The sequence below is a fragment of the Chiloscyllium plagiosum genome, unplaced genomic scaffold (assembly GCF_037043375.1).
Source record: "Chiloscyllium plagiosum isolate Xiang-an unplaced genomic scaffold, Cpla_swu_hap1 HiC_scaffold_27, whole genome shotgun sequence".
Lineage (NCBI taxonomy): Eukaryota > Metazoa > Chordata > Chondrichthyes > Orectolobiformes > Hemiscylliidae > Chiloscyllium > Chiloscyllium plagiosum.
The window spans coordinates 64,007,729-64,023,673 of NW_028270165.1; the positions used below are offsets into that span (position 1 = coordinate 64,007,729).

Genomic DNA, 15,945 nt, shown 5'->3' on the forward strand with positions numbered 1-15,945 from the left:
CGAGCTTCACTTAATCCAAGTTATTAATACATGTAGTGCATTTTCAGGCTACAAAATTAATTTTTCAAAATCAGAGGCCATGCCTCACTAGTATGTCCCACTTATTGGACGGAGGGTTTCTTATACTTAGGCGTTTTTATCACCGCAGTATTTGGCCAGCTATACAAGGTCAATTTTGTGCATCTATTGAAAAGGGTAAGACAGGGTCTTCAACGTTGGGGAAACCTTCCAATTTCCTGGCTCGGTAGAATAGCCCTAATTAAAATGAGTGTCTTACCCCGTCTCTTATACCCTATGAGAATGCTTCCGGTGATACTGCCGAGGCTGGCACTGCGCAGATTGTATGGTTGGCTGGGTTCTTTCATTTGGAATCCTAGACGGCCCTTCATTAAGTTAAGGAAACTACAGCTTCCACAGGCAAGGAGGTCGGGCTGGACTTTCCAGACTTTAGGAAGTATCAGTTAAGTTCCTTGTTAAGCTACATAGCCGATTGGGTCACGTCTAACCCGCAATCAATCTAGATGGACATCAAGGCTTCTCAAGTACAGTGCCCTCTTATTAACCTCTTATTTTTAGATCAGATGAAAATCATTACGGACCACTGTAGAAACCCTACAGTACTAAACACAATTAAAGCTTGGAATATAATGCGGCAAAACGAGGGTAATTCACATAAAACATCCCCCTATACTCCTATAGTGGGGGCATGGGGTTTTCAACCGGGGCTTACAGATGCCATATTCAAATCCTGGAGATCCAGGGGTATCTCCTGTTTAGGGGATCTGTTTGAGAAGGGGGTCCAGATGTCTTTTGAACAGATGCATCAGGAATTTGGATTACCGAATGGAGACCTCTTTTTCGATACTTCTACATTTGAAATTACATACAGAAGACGACTACGTTATTAGATGTTCTTTATAAATCAGATAGAGAACGTAGAGTGTTGTGGCCAATAGGTGTACCCTCGGTCAGCACTCTTTATCATTTATTACGTGATGAAGTGTCGGAAGATATGGACCATCTGCTTAGAACATGGGATCAGGATTTGGGGCTGGAAATTTCTACAGATATGTGGAATGACATCTGGGAAAATGCCAAAAAAAAATCTCCATTTGTAGCAGAACCCAGGCCATTCAGTTAAAGATACTTCATAGGGCCCATATGGCACCGGAAAGATTGGAGATGCTCCTGTCCTAAATTTTGCCAATGTGTCCCAAATGTAAAGCAGAGGTGGGCATTCTTACACACCGCTTATGGACATGCCATAAGATCTTCAAATACTGGACCAAAGTAGTAAACGCCCTGACAGAAATCTTGGGAATGGAAATTACAGTAGATCCAGTATCTCCTCTTCTGGGCTACTCGAGCTTACCTTCTCTGGATGTGCACGGGAGGAAATTATTTTCCATTCTCTCCTTCTATGCAAGAAAAAATATCTTAGTAAACTGAATTGGCACAGATTAATCATGGAATGTATTCCCCTCGACTTCCTTACAAATATGGTGCACCAAAAAACTGAATTATTCTATAAAATATGGCAGCCCTTTTTGAATTTCATAGATACAGATATTTCGGCCATTCTTTCAAGGGCTTTCATTTAGTTGAGGTAACAGTTCTGGCTGGTCCGGGGTCCCTTGGGAGAGGAATCCCGCATGAATACGGGTTTTATTACGACTTGATGTTAACTCATCCCGAGCATGTACTTCACTACTTCATTGCTATGTTATCCTTTTTTCTTTTGAATAATGTAAGATATTTGATCATACACTCTGGTTAGTTATAGGTTAGGTTAGTAGTTGAGTTTTGTCTTTTTCTTCTCTGTATCTCTTCTTTTTGTTTGACAGGTTTTGGCTATTTATTTAAGATTTAATTGTATATTAGTGTTTGTACTTGGTTTTTTTTATTTGTAAACTTGTAAAAACATGTTAAATTTTCAATAAAAATATCTATAAAAAAAAGGTTCATCTGTACAGATGCATGAGTACGTGGAGAGCAGAGGGATACAGATTCAGTAATTGCGCGATAGGTTTAGACAGGGGATTTGGATCGGCTTAGGCTTGAAGGGCTGAAGGGCCTGTTCCTGGGTTGTAAATTTTCTTTGTTCTATGTTGAGGTTGTACAGGATGTTGGTGAGGCCATTTTGTTTAGAGTACTGAGTACAGTTCTGGTCACCCTGTAATAGGAAGAATACTATTAGAGGGGGTTCGGTAAAGATTTACTTTGATTTACGTTGCCAGGAATGGAGGGTTTGAGTTATAGGGAGAGGCTGGGACTTTTTCACTGGAGTGGAGGAGGTTGAGGGATGACCTTATTGAGATTTGAAAAATCATGAGGGGTGAGGGTAAGGAGAATAGCGAGGAGCATGCGCGGTTATGTCGAGCTGGGGGTGGGGAAGTGAAACAAAATTGTGGCTCTACCCTATTTTCCTCCTATTGGCATTTGGCCAGTTGAATCTGTCAGTTACACCAGCATATCTACAGAGCCTACTGCGCGTGCCCCTCGGTGTCAGGAAAAGACTGCACATGCTTCTATCTGTCTGTAAAAATGGTGCATGAATTTCATTTGCCGGCCCAATGAGGAGCACTGGAACACCGGAAAGAGCCTGGTCCTCCTACCATTCAGAACAGCCCTATTGTCTGAATCCGAGACGTCGATTTTCCTGCTCCTCGGATGCTGCCTGACGTGTGCTTTTCCAGCACCACTCTAATCTTGACCCATGAGCTTCTGAAGCTGCTGCTGCTCCTCTCTCTCTCTCTGAATGAAGATTGAGATTCATCCAAGACTGTAATTTCCTTCCTCTGTCCAACAGCACTCTCTTCTCTCACTGCCTTTTCTATTTCTTTTATTTTCATGCTGGGATCCAATTGTTGACTTGCAGCAACTGAAAAGAAAGGGAGTGAATCCAGAAAGAGGACAGACTGTGGAAAAGCTGGTCTAGGTCTGTGCCTCAAACACATGGCAAATGCAGTACCACAGTGTGAAGTTATAGCCTTTGCTGTGGAAAAAAAAAAGCAGAAATGAGGTGTATTGTTTAAATGGTGATATATTGGGAAGTGGAGAAAGTGAGGACTGCAAATGCTGGAGATCAGAGTCAAAATGTGTGTGGCGTTGGAAAAGCACAGCAGGTCAGACAGCATCCAAGGAGTAGGAAAGTTGACGTTTCAGATACGAGCCCTTCATCAGTAATGATGTGTGGATGTGCAAAGGGGCCTCAATGTCCTCCTACACCAGTCACTGCCAGTTGTCAGACAGGTGCAGCAAGCAATCAGCAAGGCAAGTGGTATATGAGCAAGAGGAATTGAGTTTAGAAGTGGGAGTGTCATCCTGCAGTTAGGGGGTCATGGAATATATTCAAGGCTGAGTTCATATCACTTTTGAACAACAGAGAAGTGGATGGTTCTTGGGGAAGGCAAGAAAATAGTTTTAAGGCTAGTATAGAACAGTGACAGTCATACAGCATAGAAACACACCCTTCTATTCATGCTGACTATATTCACAAATTAAACTAATCCCACCTGTCTGTGTTTGGCCCATATCCTTCTGAACCTTTCCTGTTCACGTACTTATCAAAATGTATTTTAAACATTGTAATTGTACCTGCATCCACCACTTCCTCCAGACATTCATTCCACACACAAACCATTTTTCTTTTAAATAAAGTGCTCCTCATGTCTTTCGACTTGTTCTACTCTCACTTTAAACATTTGCTCCCTAATCTTGAAATGACACCTGCCATTCACGTCACCTATACCCCTCATGATTTTTAAATCATTTTTAAACCTCTCGAAGGACACCTCTTAACCTCCGATGCTCCAGTGAAAAAAGTCCCAGCCTCTGCATCTCGATGTAGGGAGATCCATATCCATTTGTGATCTGTTCAATGCTCGTGCAGGCTTAAAAGACCAAATGGCCGACTCCTGCTCCCAATTCTCAGTGTCCTGGACAGCAAGAGGCTATAAGACATCGGAGAGAAAGTGAGGTCTGCAGATGCTGGAGATCAAAGTTGAAACTTTATTGCTGGAACAGCACAGCAGGTCAGGCAGCATCCAGGGAACAGGAGATTCGACGTTTCGGGCACATTCCTGAAGAAGGGCCTGTGCCCGAAACGTCGAATCTCCTGTTCCCTGGATGCTGCCTGACCTGCTGTGCTGTTCCAGCAATAAAGTTTCAACTATAAGACATCGGAGCAGAAAGTAGGCTATTCAGCCCATCGGGTCTGCTCATACCATTCAATCGTCGCTGATCAGTTTCTGAGCACCATTCTGCTGCTTTCTCCCTGTCACCCTCGATCCCCTCAATACTCAAGAACCTAGCTATCTAAGTCTAAATATCCTCAGTGACCTGGCCTCTGCAGTCTTCTATGCCAATGAATTCCATAGATTCACCACTCTGAAGAAGTTTCTCCTTATCTCCATTCTAAAAAGTCTTCCCTTTACTCTAAAGCTGTGCCCTCGGATCTTAGTTTCTCCTATCAATGGAAACATCTTCCCAACATCCACTCTGTCTAGGCTGTTCAGTATTCTGTATGTTTCAATTGGATCTCCCCTGACTTTGGCCCTGCTAATCAGCATGAACCAGACCCTTCAGGATGAGGTACAGCAGGGGATTAGGTTCATCAAATTGAAAATTGAGGGAGAGTGTGTGGGATGGAGATCTTCAGCTTCTAAGGAATAAGAGAGGAAAGAGAGTTCACTATAAATTAGAATTGATTGGATGGGCTGATAGGCTAAGGAGGGGCAGATGGAGTTGAACTTGGAGAAATGTGATGTGTTGCATTTTGGTCAAGCAATGCAGGCAGGACTTAGACAGGGGGAGTGTTGCAGAAGAAAGAGACCTTGGAGTGCATGTTCATAGTTCCTTGTAAGTGGAGTCGCAGATAGACAGGATAGTGAAGATGATGTTTGGTATGCTTTTCTCTATTGGTCAGAGCATTGAGTGAAGGAGTTGGGAGGACATATTGCGGCTGCACAGGACATTGGTTAGGCCACTTTTGGAATATTGTGTGTAATTCTGATCTCCATCCTATGGAAGGATGTTGTGAAACTTGAAAGAGTTTGGAAAAGGTTTATAAGGCTGGTGTCAGAGTTGGAGGGTTTGAGCGAGAGGGAGAGGCTGAATAGGCTGGGGCTGTTTTCCCTTGGTGTCGGAGGCTGAGGGGTGACATCATAGAAGTTTATAAGGGGCATGGATAGGGGTGAATAGTCAAGGTCTTTTCCTCTGAGTAGGGGAGTCCAAAACTAGAAGGCAGTGGTTTGAGCTGTCTCAATCAGATCCCCTCTCAGTCTTCTAAACTCAAGGGCATACAAGCCCAGTCGCTTCAGTCTTTCAGTGTAAGGTAATCCCGCCATTCCAGGAATTGACCTCGTGAATCCACGCTGCACTCCCTCAATAGGCAGAATGTCTTTCCTCAAATTTGGAGACCAGAACTGCATGCATTACTCCAGGTGTGGTCTCTCCAGGGCCCTGTACAGCTGCAGAAGCACCTCTTTGCTTCTATACTCAATTCCTCTTGTTATGAAGGCCAGCATGCTATTAGCCTTCTTCACTACCTGCTGTACCTGCATGCTGGCCTTCATTGACTGGTGTACAAGAACACCCAGATCTCTGTACTGCCCCTTTACCTAAATTGATTCCATTGAGGTAGTAATCTGCCTTCCTGTTCTTGCCACCAAAGTGGATAACCATACATTTGTGGGCGGCACGGTGGCACGGTGGTTAGCACTGCTGCCTCACAGCGCCAGAGACCCGGGTTCAATTCCTGCCTCAGGCGACTGACTGTGTGGAGTTTGCACGTTCTCCCCGTGTCTGCGTGGGTTTCCTCCGGGGGCTCCGGTTTCCTCCCACAGTCCAAAAGATGTGCAGGTTAGGTGAATTGGCCGTGCTAAATTGCCCATAGTGTTAGGTAAGGGGTAAATGTAGGGGTATGGGTGGGTTACGCTTCGGCGGGTCGGTGTGGACCTGTTGGGCCGAAGGGCCTGTTTCCACACTGTAAGTAATCTAATCTAATCTAATTTATCCACATTAAGCTGCATCTGCCATGCATCTGCCCACTCACCTAACTTGTCCAGGTCACCCTGTAATCTCCTAACATCCTCATCACATTTCACCCTGCCACCCAGCTTTGTATCATCAGCAAATTTGCTAATGTTATTGCTGATACCATCTTCTATATCATTAACATATATTGTAAAAAGCTGCGGTCCCAGCACGGATCCCTGCGGTATCCCACTGGTCACTGCCTGCCATTCCGAAATGGAGCCGTTTATCACTACACTTTGTTTCCTATCAGCCAACCAATTTTCAATCCAATGTAGTACTTTGCCCCCAATACCATGCGCCCTAATTTTACTCACTAACCTCCTATGTGGGACTTTATCTGGACTTTCAGAAAGCTTTTGATACACTACATCTACTGGATCTCCCTTGTCCATCTTCAGAGTTACATCCTCAAAAAATTCAAGATGATTAGTCAAGCATGATTTCCCTTCATAAATCCATGCTGACTCTGTCCTATCCTGTTACTACTATCCAGATGTGCCGTAATTTCATCCTTTATAATAGACTCCAGCATCTTTCCAACCACTGAGGTCAGACTATCTGGTCTATAATTTCCTGCTTTCTCTCTCCCACCTTTCTTAAAAAGTGGTATAACATTATCCACCCTCCAATCCTCAGGAACCGACCACGAATCTATCGAACTCTGGAAAATAATCACCAACGCATCCACGATTTCCCGAGCCACCTCCATCAGTACCCTGGGATGCAGACCATCAGGCCCCGGAGACTTATAAACCTTCAGACCTAACAGTCTCTCCAACACCAAATCCTGGCAAATATAAATTCCCTTAAGTTCAGGTCCTTCAGCCACTGTTACCTCAGGGAGATTGCTTGTGTCTTCCCCAGTGAACACAGATCTGAAGTACCCATTTAATTCCTCTGCCATCTTTGTTCCCCGTAATATATTCCCCTGTTTCTGTCTTCAAGGGCCCAATTTTAGTCCTAACCATTTTTTGCCTTGCACATACCTAAAAAAGCTTTTACTATCCTCCTTTATATTATTGGCCAATTTACCTTTGTACCTCATTTTTCCTCTGCATATTTCCTTCTTAGTAATCCTCTGTTGCTCTTTAAAAGCTTCCCAGTCCTCAGTTTTCCCACTTATCTTAGCTATGTTATACTTTTTCTCTTTTAACTTTATATGTTTCTTAACTTCCCTCGTCAGCCACGGCCACCCATGTCGCCTCCTGGGATCTTTCTTCCTTTTAGGAATGAACTGATCCTGCAACTTCTGCATTATATGCAGAAATATCCGCCATTGTTCCTCCACGGCCATCCCTGCTAAGGTATTGCACCATTGAACTTTGGCCAGCTCCTCCCTCATAGCTCCATATTTCCCTTTATTCAACAGAAGTACTGTCACTTCCGACTGTACCTTCTCCCTCTCAAATTGCAGATTGAAGCTTAATGTATTATGGTCACTACTTCCCAATGGCTCCTTCACTTCGAGGTCTCTGACCAATTCTGGTTCGTTACACAATACCCGATCCAGAATTGCCTTCTCCCTGGTCGGCTCCAGCACCAGCTGCTCTAAGAATCCATTTCTGAGGCACTCCACAAAGTCTTTTTCTTGAGGTCCAATACCATCCTGATTCTCCCAGTCTACCTGCATGTTAAAATCCCCCATTAGAACTGTAGTAACATCTTTAAGACAGGTCAATTTCAGCTCCTGATTCAACTTACATCCGACATCCAGACTACTGTTTGGGGGCCTGTAGATGACTCCCAAGAGGGTTTTTTTACCCTTAGTATTTCGCAGCTCTATCCACACTGACTCTACATCCCCTGACTCTAGGTCCCCCCGCACAAGGGACTGAATATCCGCCCTTACTAACAAGGCCACCCCACCCCGTCTGCCTGCCGGTCTGTCCTTACGATAGCACATGTAGCCTTGAATATTCATTTCCCAGGCCCTGTCCACTTGAAGCCACGTCTCAGTTATCCCCACAATATCGTATCTGCCAATTTCCAAAAGAGCCTCAAGCTCATCCATCTTATGTCTAATGCTTCGTGCGTTCATGTATAGTATTTTTAATTTGTTACTGCTCTCACCCTTCCCATCAACCCCTATTTCACTCAACCTTACAGCATGATCCCTTTCTGAGTTTTCTGCCTTATTGGTACAGTTGTGTTTCTGGACTTCTCTTGTTCTAACTTTCCCCTCAATTTCCTTTTTAACCATCTAGTTTGTCCCCTCCACCCCGCTACTTAGTTTAAATGTAGCGGTGCTGCAGTAGAAAACCTGCCTGCCAGAATGCTGGTCCCTAACCTATTAAGGTGCAAACCGTCTTTCTTGTAGAATTTATGTTTACCAAAAAATATACCCCAGTGATCCAAGAACTTAAATCCTTGCTTCCTGCACCAGTTCCCCAACCACACGTTCAAGTCCATTATCTCCCTGTTTCTGGCCACACCAGCACGAGGAACTGGAAGCAAACCAGAGATAACCACTTTGGACGTCCTGCTTTTCAGCCTTCTTCCTAGTTCTCCGAAGTCCCGCTGTAGTATGTTCCTCCTCTTCTTCCCGACATCATTTGTGCCGACATGTACCACCACCTCTGGCTCTTCACCCTCGTCCTTGAGGATTTCCTGCACTCTGTACACGATGTCTTTCACCCTGGCACCAGGAAGGCAACACACAATCCTTAAATCCCATCTGCTGCCACAAAAACCCCGGTCAGTTCCTCTCACGATGGAGTCCCCTATTACCACGGCTCTGTGCGATGTCCAACTCTTCCGCTCTGCCTCTGCGCCAACTTTTGATTGACAGACCTGGCCGCCTTGCGAACTGGCAGTGTCATCAGTCTCTAATGTTTCCAAAAGCTTCAACTTCTTCCTGACAGGTACTTCTCCCGGGGTCTCTTGCACCTGTCTCCTCTCTGCCTTCCTCATCGTCTGCTCTCTTCTGGTATGGTCAGTGTAATAACCTCACTGAAGGTCTTATCCAGAAAGATCTCGTTCTCTCGGATGAGCCTAAGGTCCTCGAGTTCTTTCATCAGCGCTGCAATATGCTCGGTCAATAGCTGAATGTGCACACACTTTCCACACATATACGAGCCAGACACACCAGAGTCGTTGACCTCCCACATCAAGCACGTAGCGCACTGAACCAGCTGGGCAGTCATGTCTTCACCCTCTTCAACTGTGGTGTAATCACTTCACTCAAACTTCTTGTCAAAGATTCCTGAGCTGAAGCCTCACTCTTCGATCCAAACTTCCTTAGACCCTCTTTTTGTGGCAAGTCTGTGGACCTGGGGTTTAGAACTCACCCACTCTAATAGCAATCACTTACCTTCCCGACCGGCTTTGCGCTCCGCCTGAACTTCCGCCCAGCTCCCGCCGCTTTCTGCTGTGAAAAGAAAAGGGTTTTGGTTAACTGATACAAATATTTTCCACTTGTCCAACAATCCAATATCAGCTGTTTCAGTCATTGAGATGGTTTTGATTCATCTACTAAATACTCTTATTAGACAATATTCATGACAATGTATGCGAGGTGATACTATATATGCAAGTTGTAGACAAGTAAAAAAGGCCGACCAGGCAAGGAAGTGGTTAACAAACACAGGGCATCCCTCTTCAGGTATGTTTACAAATTAAACACGCTTCAGATCTTTTCCTAGCTGCTTTCCGAAAATCTGGGTGCCACCAGGTTTGAGTATGTTAACAATAATGTACATCATCAACTGAAATAGGCAGCAACAAAGAATGAACACAAACCAGTCCAGCAGGGGTCACCCACATTTTGGTTTGAGTATTGAGGGCTTACCCTTTTTGAAACCCCTGTGATATCAGTACCATACCCAGGCTAATGTGCATTGAAACCAGATTACGAAGTGTTAACTTTTCTGCAAACTTCTGCCTGTGTGTCTCTCTGTAACATTTTCCAACTTTCTTCATATCTCAGTTTGTCAGCTCTTGTTTATTCCTTTCTCCCAAGGCTAATGAAGCACACGCTTTCCAGAACAGTCCAAATTAGGGAGTTGAGCCTCGTAAAGATTAGATTAGATAAGATTACTTACAGTGTGGAAACAGGCCCTTCGGCCCAACAAGTCCACACCGCCCCGCCGAAGCGCAACCCACCCATTCCCCTACATTTACCCCTTACCTAACACTACGGGCAATTTAGCATGGCCAATTCACCTGACCTGCACATCTTTGGACTGTGGGAGGAAACCAGAGCACCCAGAGGAAACCCACGCAGATACGGGGAGAACGTGCAAACTCCACACAGTCAGTCGCTTGAGGTGGGAATTGAACCCGGGTCTCTAGCGCTGTGAGGCAGTCGTGCTAACCACTGTGCCACCGTGCCGCCCACAAGTCCTGGCTATGACACATAGCTGCCTAACCAAGTATGCAAACTCTCAATATCTGTAAGCCGTTCCATTTGCAACTCGAACACTCTTTTCAAAGTAAGTTGTTCGTGTCTCTGCATGAGTCCACAACCCGGTGAAATACAACGGAGTCTTTAATGGTTGCCCAATGTGTCCTGTGCCAAATTCATTCAAGTCTGGATGTCCTGAAGCAAACAATTATACTTCAGATTTCTACGACCCAATTAAAACTAATGTTGAGCACTCTAATGGATCGGGGGCATTTTATATAAATAATTATTCCCTCCGGTGTGGAAACGGGCCCTTCAGCCCAAAAAGTCCACACCGATGCTGCGAAGAGCAACTCACCCAGACCCATTCCCCTACATTCACCCCTGACGAATGCACCTAACACTATGGGGCAATTAAGCATAGCAAATTCACCTCACCTGCACATCTTTGGGCTGTGGGAGGAAATCCGCTCAGACACTGGGAGAATGTGCAAATGCCACACAGACAGTTGCCCGAAGCGGGAATTGACCCAAATCACTCCAAAAGTTACTGCTTCCAAAAATAGACAAATTATTTTCCCTGGGATCGGGGAGTCCAGAACGAGAGGGCATAGGTTTAGGGTGAGAAGGGAAAGATATAAAAGAGACCTAAGGGGCAACCTTTTCACGCAGTGGGTAGTACATGTATGGAATGAGCTGCCAGAGGATGTGGTGGAGGCTGGTACAATTGCAACATTTAAGAGGCATTTGGATGGGTATATGAATAGGAAGGGTTTGCAGGGATATGGGCCGGGTGCTGGCAGGTGGGACTGGATTGGGTTGGGATATCTGGTTGGCATGGACAGGTTGGACCGAAGGGTCTGTTTCCATGCTGTACGTCTCTGACATTCCAAAAGTTACTGCTTCCAAAGAAGCCTGTTGGACTCCAACCTGCAGTTGTGTAATTTTAACCTTTATCCAGGTTAATAAGTGGATTAGCCATGCTAAATTCCCCATAGTGACCAGGGATGTGCAGGTTAGGGTGGATTGGCTATGCAAATTAGGCATAATGTGCATGACTCAGGGTGAAATGTCGAGCAGTGGGGATAGGGGTGTGGGTGTGACCCTTGGGAGGGTCGGGTCGGTGAGGCCGAGAGGCTTGTTTCCACACTCTGGGAATTCTCTGAAGAAGGGGTTTATGGAAAGTGTTGTCCTTCCCCTGCTGCAGGGCAGCGCATGCGCAGTGGCCCGCTGACGGTCTCGCCCAGTCCTCTTTCCGTCACTATTCCTGCCCCGCCCCTGGTTCCTTTATTGACGTCACAACGCGGAAGTCGCCCTGTCAAAGTGAGTCTCCCTCCCTCTGGGCAACTCTGCATCCTGGGAGGGAGGGAGAGATGGGAGGGAGAGATGGGAGGAGGGGAAATTGGTCACTTGTAGCAACTGGAGTGAATGCAGGGAGGGAGCAGACTCTGCAAACTCAGGTATGTGTCTTAGTTACCCGGGTGAGGAGGAACTGAAGAATCGAGTTGGGATGGCGGAGGGGTAGATAGTTTTTCTGTTTTTATGTTTAAAATGCACCCGATTCCCACCAATAACTGCAACAAGTACAGCACATGCAATATTCCTCATTGCAGCTTCAAGCCGGTTTGGCATCCTCTGTTCTTCCTCCACCTTGGCTCCAGCACATTCAGCTTCCTTCCCTCATTCCCATCCCCCCGCCCTGATGTTCCAAGCTGACCCTCAAAAGATCGGTTTGTGTCTCCATTCTTTTTTTGTGGGTTTTGAAAGCTTTCCCAATCCTCTAATTATAAGAGTTGGGAAGTTATGTTGTAGCTGCACCAGACATTGGTTAGGCCACTTTTGGAATGTTGTGTGCAGTTCTGGTCTCTCTGCTAGAGGAAAGATGTTGTGAAACTTGAGAGTGTTCGGAAAAGATTGACAGGGATGTTGTCAGGGCTTGAGCTGAACAGGCTGGGGCTGTTTTCTCTCGAGCGCCAGAGGCTGAGGGGTGACCCTACAAACTTTTATAAAATCAGGAGGGGCATGGATAGGGTAAATAGACAAGATCTTTTCCCTGGATGGGTCATAGGTTCAGGGTGAAGGTGAGATTTAAAAGGGGCAACTCCTATATTCAGCAGTTGGTGCGTGCAAGGAATGAGCTGCCAGAGGAAGTGGTGATGGTTGGTACAATTACAACATTGAAAGGCATCTGGATGGCTATTTGAAGAGGAAGGGATAGAGGGACATGGGCCAAGTGCTGGCAAATGGGACTAGATTGATTTAGGATATCTGGTCGGCATGAACAAGTTGGACTGAAGGGACTGTGTCTGTGCTGTATGTTTGTGATTCTGGCTTGCCACTAATGTCTGTATGCTCAGTTTCTCTCTGCTGTTAATGTAAATGCCATTGTTAGAATCAAAACTCACTTATAAATCGGAGACAAAGCCGTGGAAACAAGGACAATTTATTACAAACTTGCAAGTCCGGGCACCCCGCCAGCCTGGCAAAGAGTGCAAAGTTATGCAATCATTTTTATACGGTTTGTGTGTTGCAGGCTCACATCCCTTTCCCTATTCTTACCCTATCATAATCATTTATTTCATTTCATTCCCTTATTTGGACAAACCTTAAGATAATTACTTCACTTGTTTTTCTCTTTCCTTATCTCTGTACCAGGCTCCCCTTGGATGACTGCATTCTTTGTCTTGTTACTATAAGCTTTATTGTGAAAATGCCCTTACTTCTTCTTTTTGTGGTCAGCTACAACACTCCATAGTTATTTCCGAGCTTAAAACTATTTTCTTTAAAACTACTTCTTTAAAAGACCCCTATATTCATTAAAGTCTTAGCCTTAAGTATACTACATGCAACAAGAATTCCATGACCGTTTGTATAATGTCCCACCCCTCCCCATCTACAGAAATGACACTCCACTAGCTCTTACAACAACTACCTTTCTATATCGCCTGCAGCAAACTACATTTCTTATTTTCCACACCATGATGTCTCATTTTGCTCCCCACGTCCTGTCAATAGGTACACCTGGAAATGACTCTGTCAATCACACAAGCAATTGTCTATTCTTTGATACTGCCAGGTCGGTAGACTCTGATCAGCCCAGAAGGATGAGTACTCCTAGACCGCCAAAAGAATTCGCCGACTTTTACAGAGTTTGCAGAGAGCTTATGTACATTGTTTATAGTCAGACATGCAGCATGACCACATATTAACAACCAATCAGATCCCACAAAGTCCTTGTCCACTTTTGACTTAGCCTATCATAATTTCTTGTAAACAACCTGTTCTTGGAATTGTATTTGTCCTCTCTGGTGATTAGGGCTAAGCTGTTACTTCTGCAATTAATGGTTAGGTTCACATTGTTACTTCGGCATTTGCAATTTTTTTCACCGGATTTACGTCAGTCTATGGTTTCACATTTGTTCTGAGTCATGAGTATCTGCCTGACTCAGTTCCAACCGAGTTAGCCAAGCAGAAACCATTTTGTCCTACCTCCCAGATGCCCACACCCTCATTCCTCCCTTTGATCGCACCACGATAATGGAAAGGGAAGGCTAATCCAAACAAATCTATAATACAATCCCAATAAGGTGATCATCCCTTTCTTATTTCTCAGTTCCACCCAAATAACTTCCCTGGATGTATTTCCAGGAATATCCTCCCTTAGCACAGCTGCAATGCTATCCCTTATCAAATATGCCACTCCCCCTCCTCTTTTGCCTCCCTTTCTATCCTTCCTATGGCATTTGTATCCTGGAACATTAAGCTGCCATCCCTGAGCCATGTTTCAGTAATTGCTGTGATATCCCAGTCCTATGTTCCTAACCATACCCTGAGTTCATCTGCCTTCCCTTTTAGGCCCCTTGCATTGAAATAAATGCGTTTAATTTATTAGTCCTACCTTGTCCCTGCCTGCCCTGACTGTTCGACTCACTTCTGTTCTCAACTGTACCCGTCTCAGTTCGATCTCTTTCCTCACTATCTCCCTGGGTCCCACCCCTCCACCTTACTAGTTTAAATCCTCCCAAGCAGTTCTAGCAAATTTCCCTGCCAGTATATTAGTCCCCTTCCAATTTAGGTGCATACCGTCCTTCTTGTACAGGTCACTTCTACCCCAAAAGAGATTCCAATGATCCAAAAATGTGAATCCTTCTCCCATACACCAGCTCCTCAGCCATGCATTCATCTGCTCTATCCTCCTATTCCTGCCCTCACTAGCTCGTAGCACTGGGAGTAATCCAGATATTACCACCCTTGAGGACCTCCTTTTTAAAATTCTACCTAACTCTCTCTCTAATCTCCCTTCAAAGTCTCAACCATTTCCCTTCCAATGTCGTTGGTTCCAATGTGGACAATGACCTCCTGCTGGCCCCCCTCCCCCGTGAGAATATTCTGCACCCTGTCTGAGACATCCTTGATCCTGGCACCAGGGAAGCAACACACCATTCTGCTTTTTCTCTGCTGGCCACAGAAACGTCTGTCTGTACCTCGGACTACAGAATCCCCTAACACAATTGATCTCTTGGAAGCCGACGTACCCCTCGTTGCATTAGAGCCAGTCTCAATACCAGAAACTTGGCTGTTTGTGCTACGTCCCCTGAGAATCCATCACCCTCTACATTTTCCAAAACAGCAAAACTGTTTGAAATGGGTATATCCACAAAAGACTCCAAACAGGTATGCTGTTTTGGAAAATGTAGGGGGTGATGGATTCTCAGGGGAACGTAGCAATGCAAGGGGCCTAACAGGGAAGGCAGATGAACTCAAGGCATGGTTAGGAACATGGGACTGGGATATCATAGCAATTACGGAAACATGGCTCAGGGGATGTTCCAGGATACAAATGCTACAGGAAGGATAGAAAGGGAGGCAAAAGAGGAGGGGGAATAGCATTTTTGATAAGGGATAGCATTACAGCTGTGCTAAGGGAGGATATTCTTGGAAATATATCCAGGGAAGCTATTTGGGTAGAACTGAGACATAAGAAAGGGATGATCACCTTATTGGGATTATATTATAGACCCCCCCTCAATAGTCAGAGGGAAATTGAGAAACAAACTTGTAAGGAGATCTCAGCTATCTGTAAGAATAATAGGGTGGTTATGGTAGGGGATTTTAACTTTCCAAATATCAACTGGGGCTGCCATAGTGTTAAAGGTTTAGATGGAGAGGGATTTCTTAAGTGTGTACAAGACAATTTTCTGATTCAGTATGTGGATGTACCTACTAGAGAAGGTGCAAAACTTGACCTACTCTTGGGAAATAAGGCAGGGTAGGTGACTGAGGTGTCAGTGGGGGAGCACTTTGGGGCCAGTGACCATTATTCTATTCGTTTTAAAATAGTGATGGAAAAGGATAGACCAGATCTAAGAGTTGAAGTTCTAAATTGGAGAAAGGCCAATTTTGACGGTATTCGGCAAGACCTTTCAAAAGCTGATTGGAGGCAGATGTTCGCAGGTAAAGGGACAGCTGGAAAATGGGAAGTCTTCAGAAATGAGATAACAAAAATCCAGAGAAAGTATATTCCTGTCAGGGTGAAAGGCAAAGCTGGTAACTATAAGGAATGC

General features: G+C 45.0%; 3 protein-coding genes and 1 long non-coding RNA gene across 10 annotated transcripts in view; 2 read left to right on the top strand and 2 right to left on the bottom strand.

Annotated features, from left to right (window-relative positions):
• The window catches only part of LOC148144448 (uncharacterized), a 677,410-nt gene that overhangs the window by 602,607 nt on the left and 58,858 nt on the right, over positions 1-15,945 (bottom strand). The gene's annotated exons all lie outside the window — the stretch shown is intronic.
• Positions 1-15,945, bottom strand: part of LOC148144457 (uncharacterized) — a 309,257-nt gene that overhangs the window by 225,874 nt on the left and 67,438 nt on the right. The window lies entirely within an intron of this gene.
• Positions 1-15,945, top strand: part of LOC122558179 (uncharacterized) — a 231,148-nt gene that overhangs the window by 194,393 nt on the left and 20,810 nt on the right. Inside the window, exon 1 of one of the 6 annotated variants that reach the window (XM_087974752.1) lies at positions 11,684-11,704. The exons of 4 other annotated variants lie outside the window; for them this stretch is intronic. The gene's annotated coding sequence lies outside the window, so the exon portion shown is untranslated. Of the gene's footprint in view, positions 1-11,683; positions 11,705-11,756; positions 11,842-15,945 lie in introns of those variants that run through there. One more of the 6 variants, XM_087974746.1, reaches the window with a different exon arrangement.
• Positions 1-15,945, top strand: part of LOC148144460 (uncharacterized) — a 587,526-nt gene that overhangs the window by 106,196 nt on the left and 465,385 nt on the right. The gene's annotated exons all lie outside the window — the stretch shown is intronic.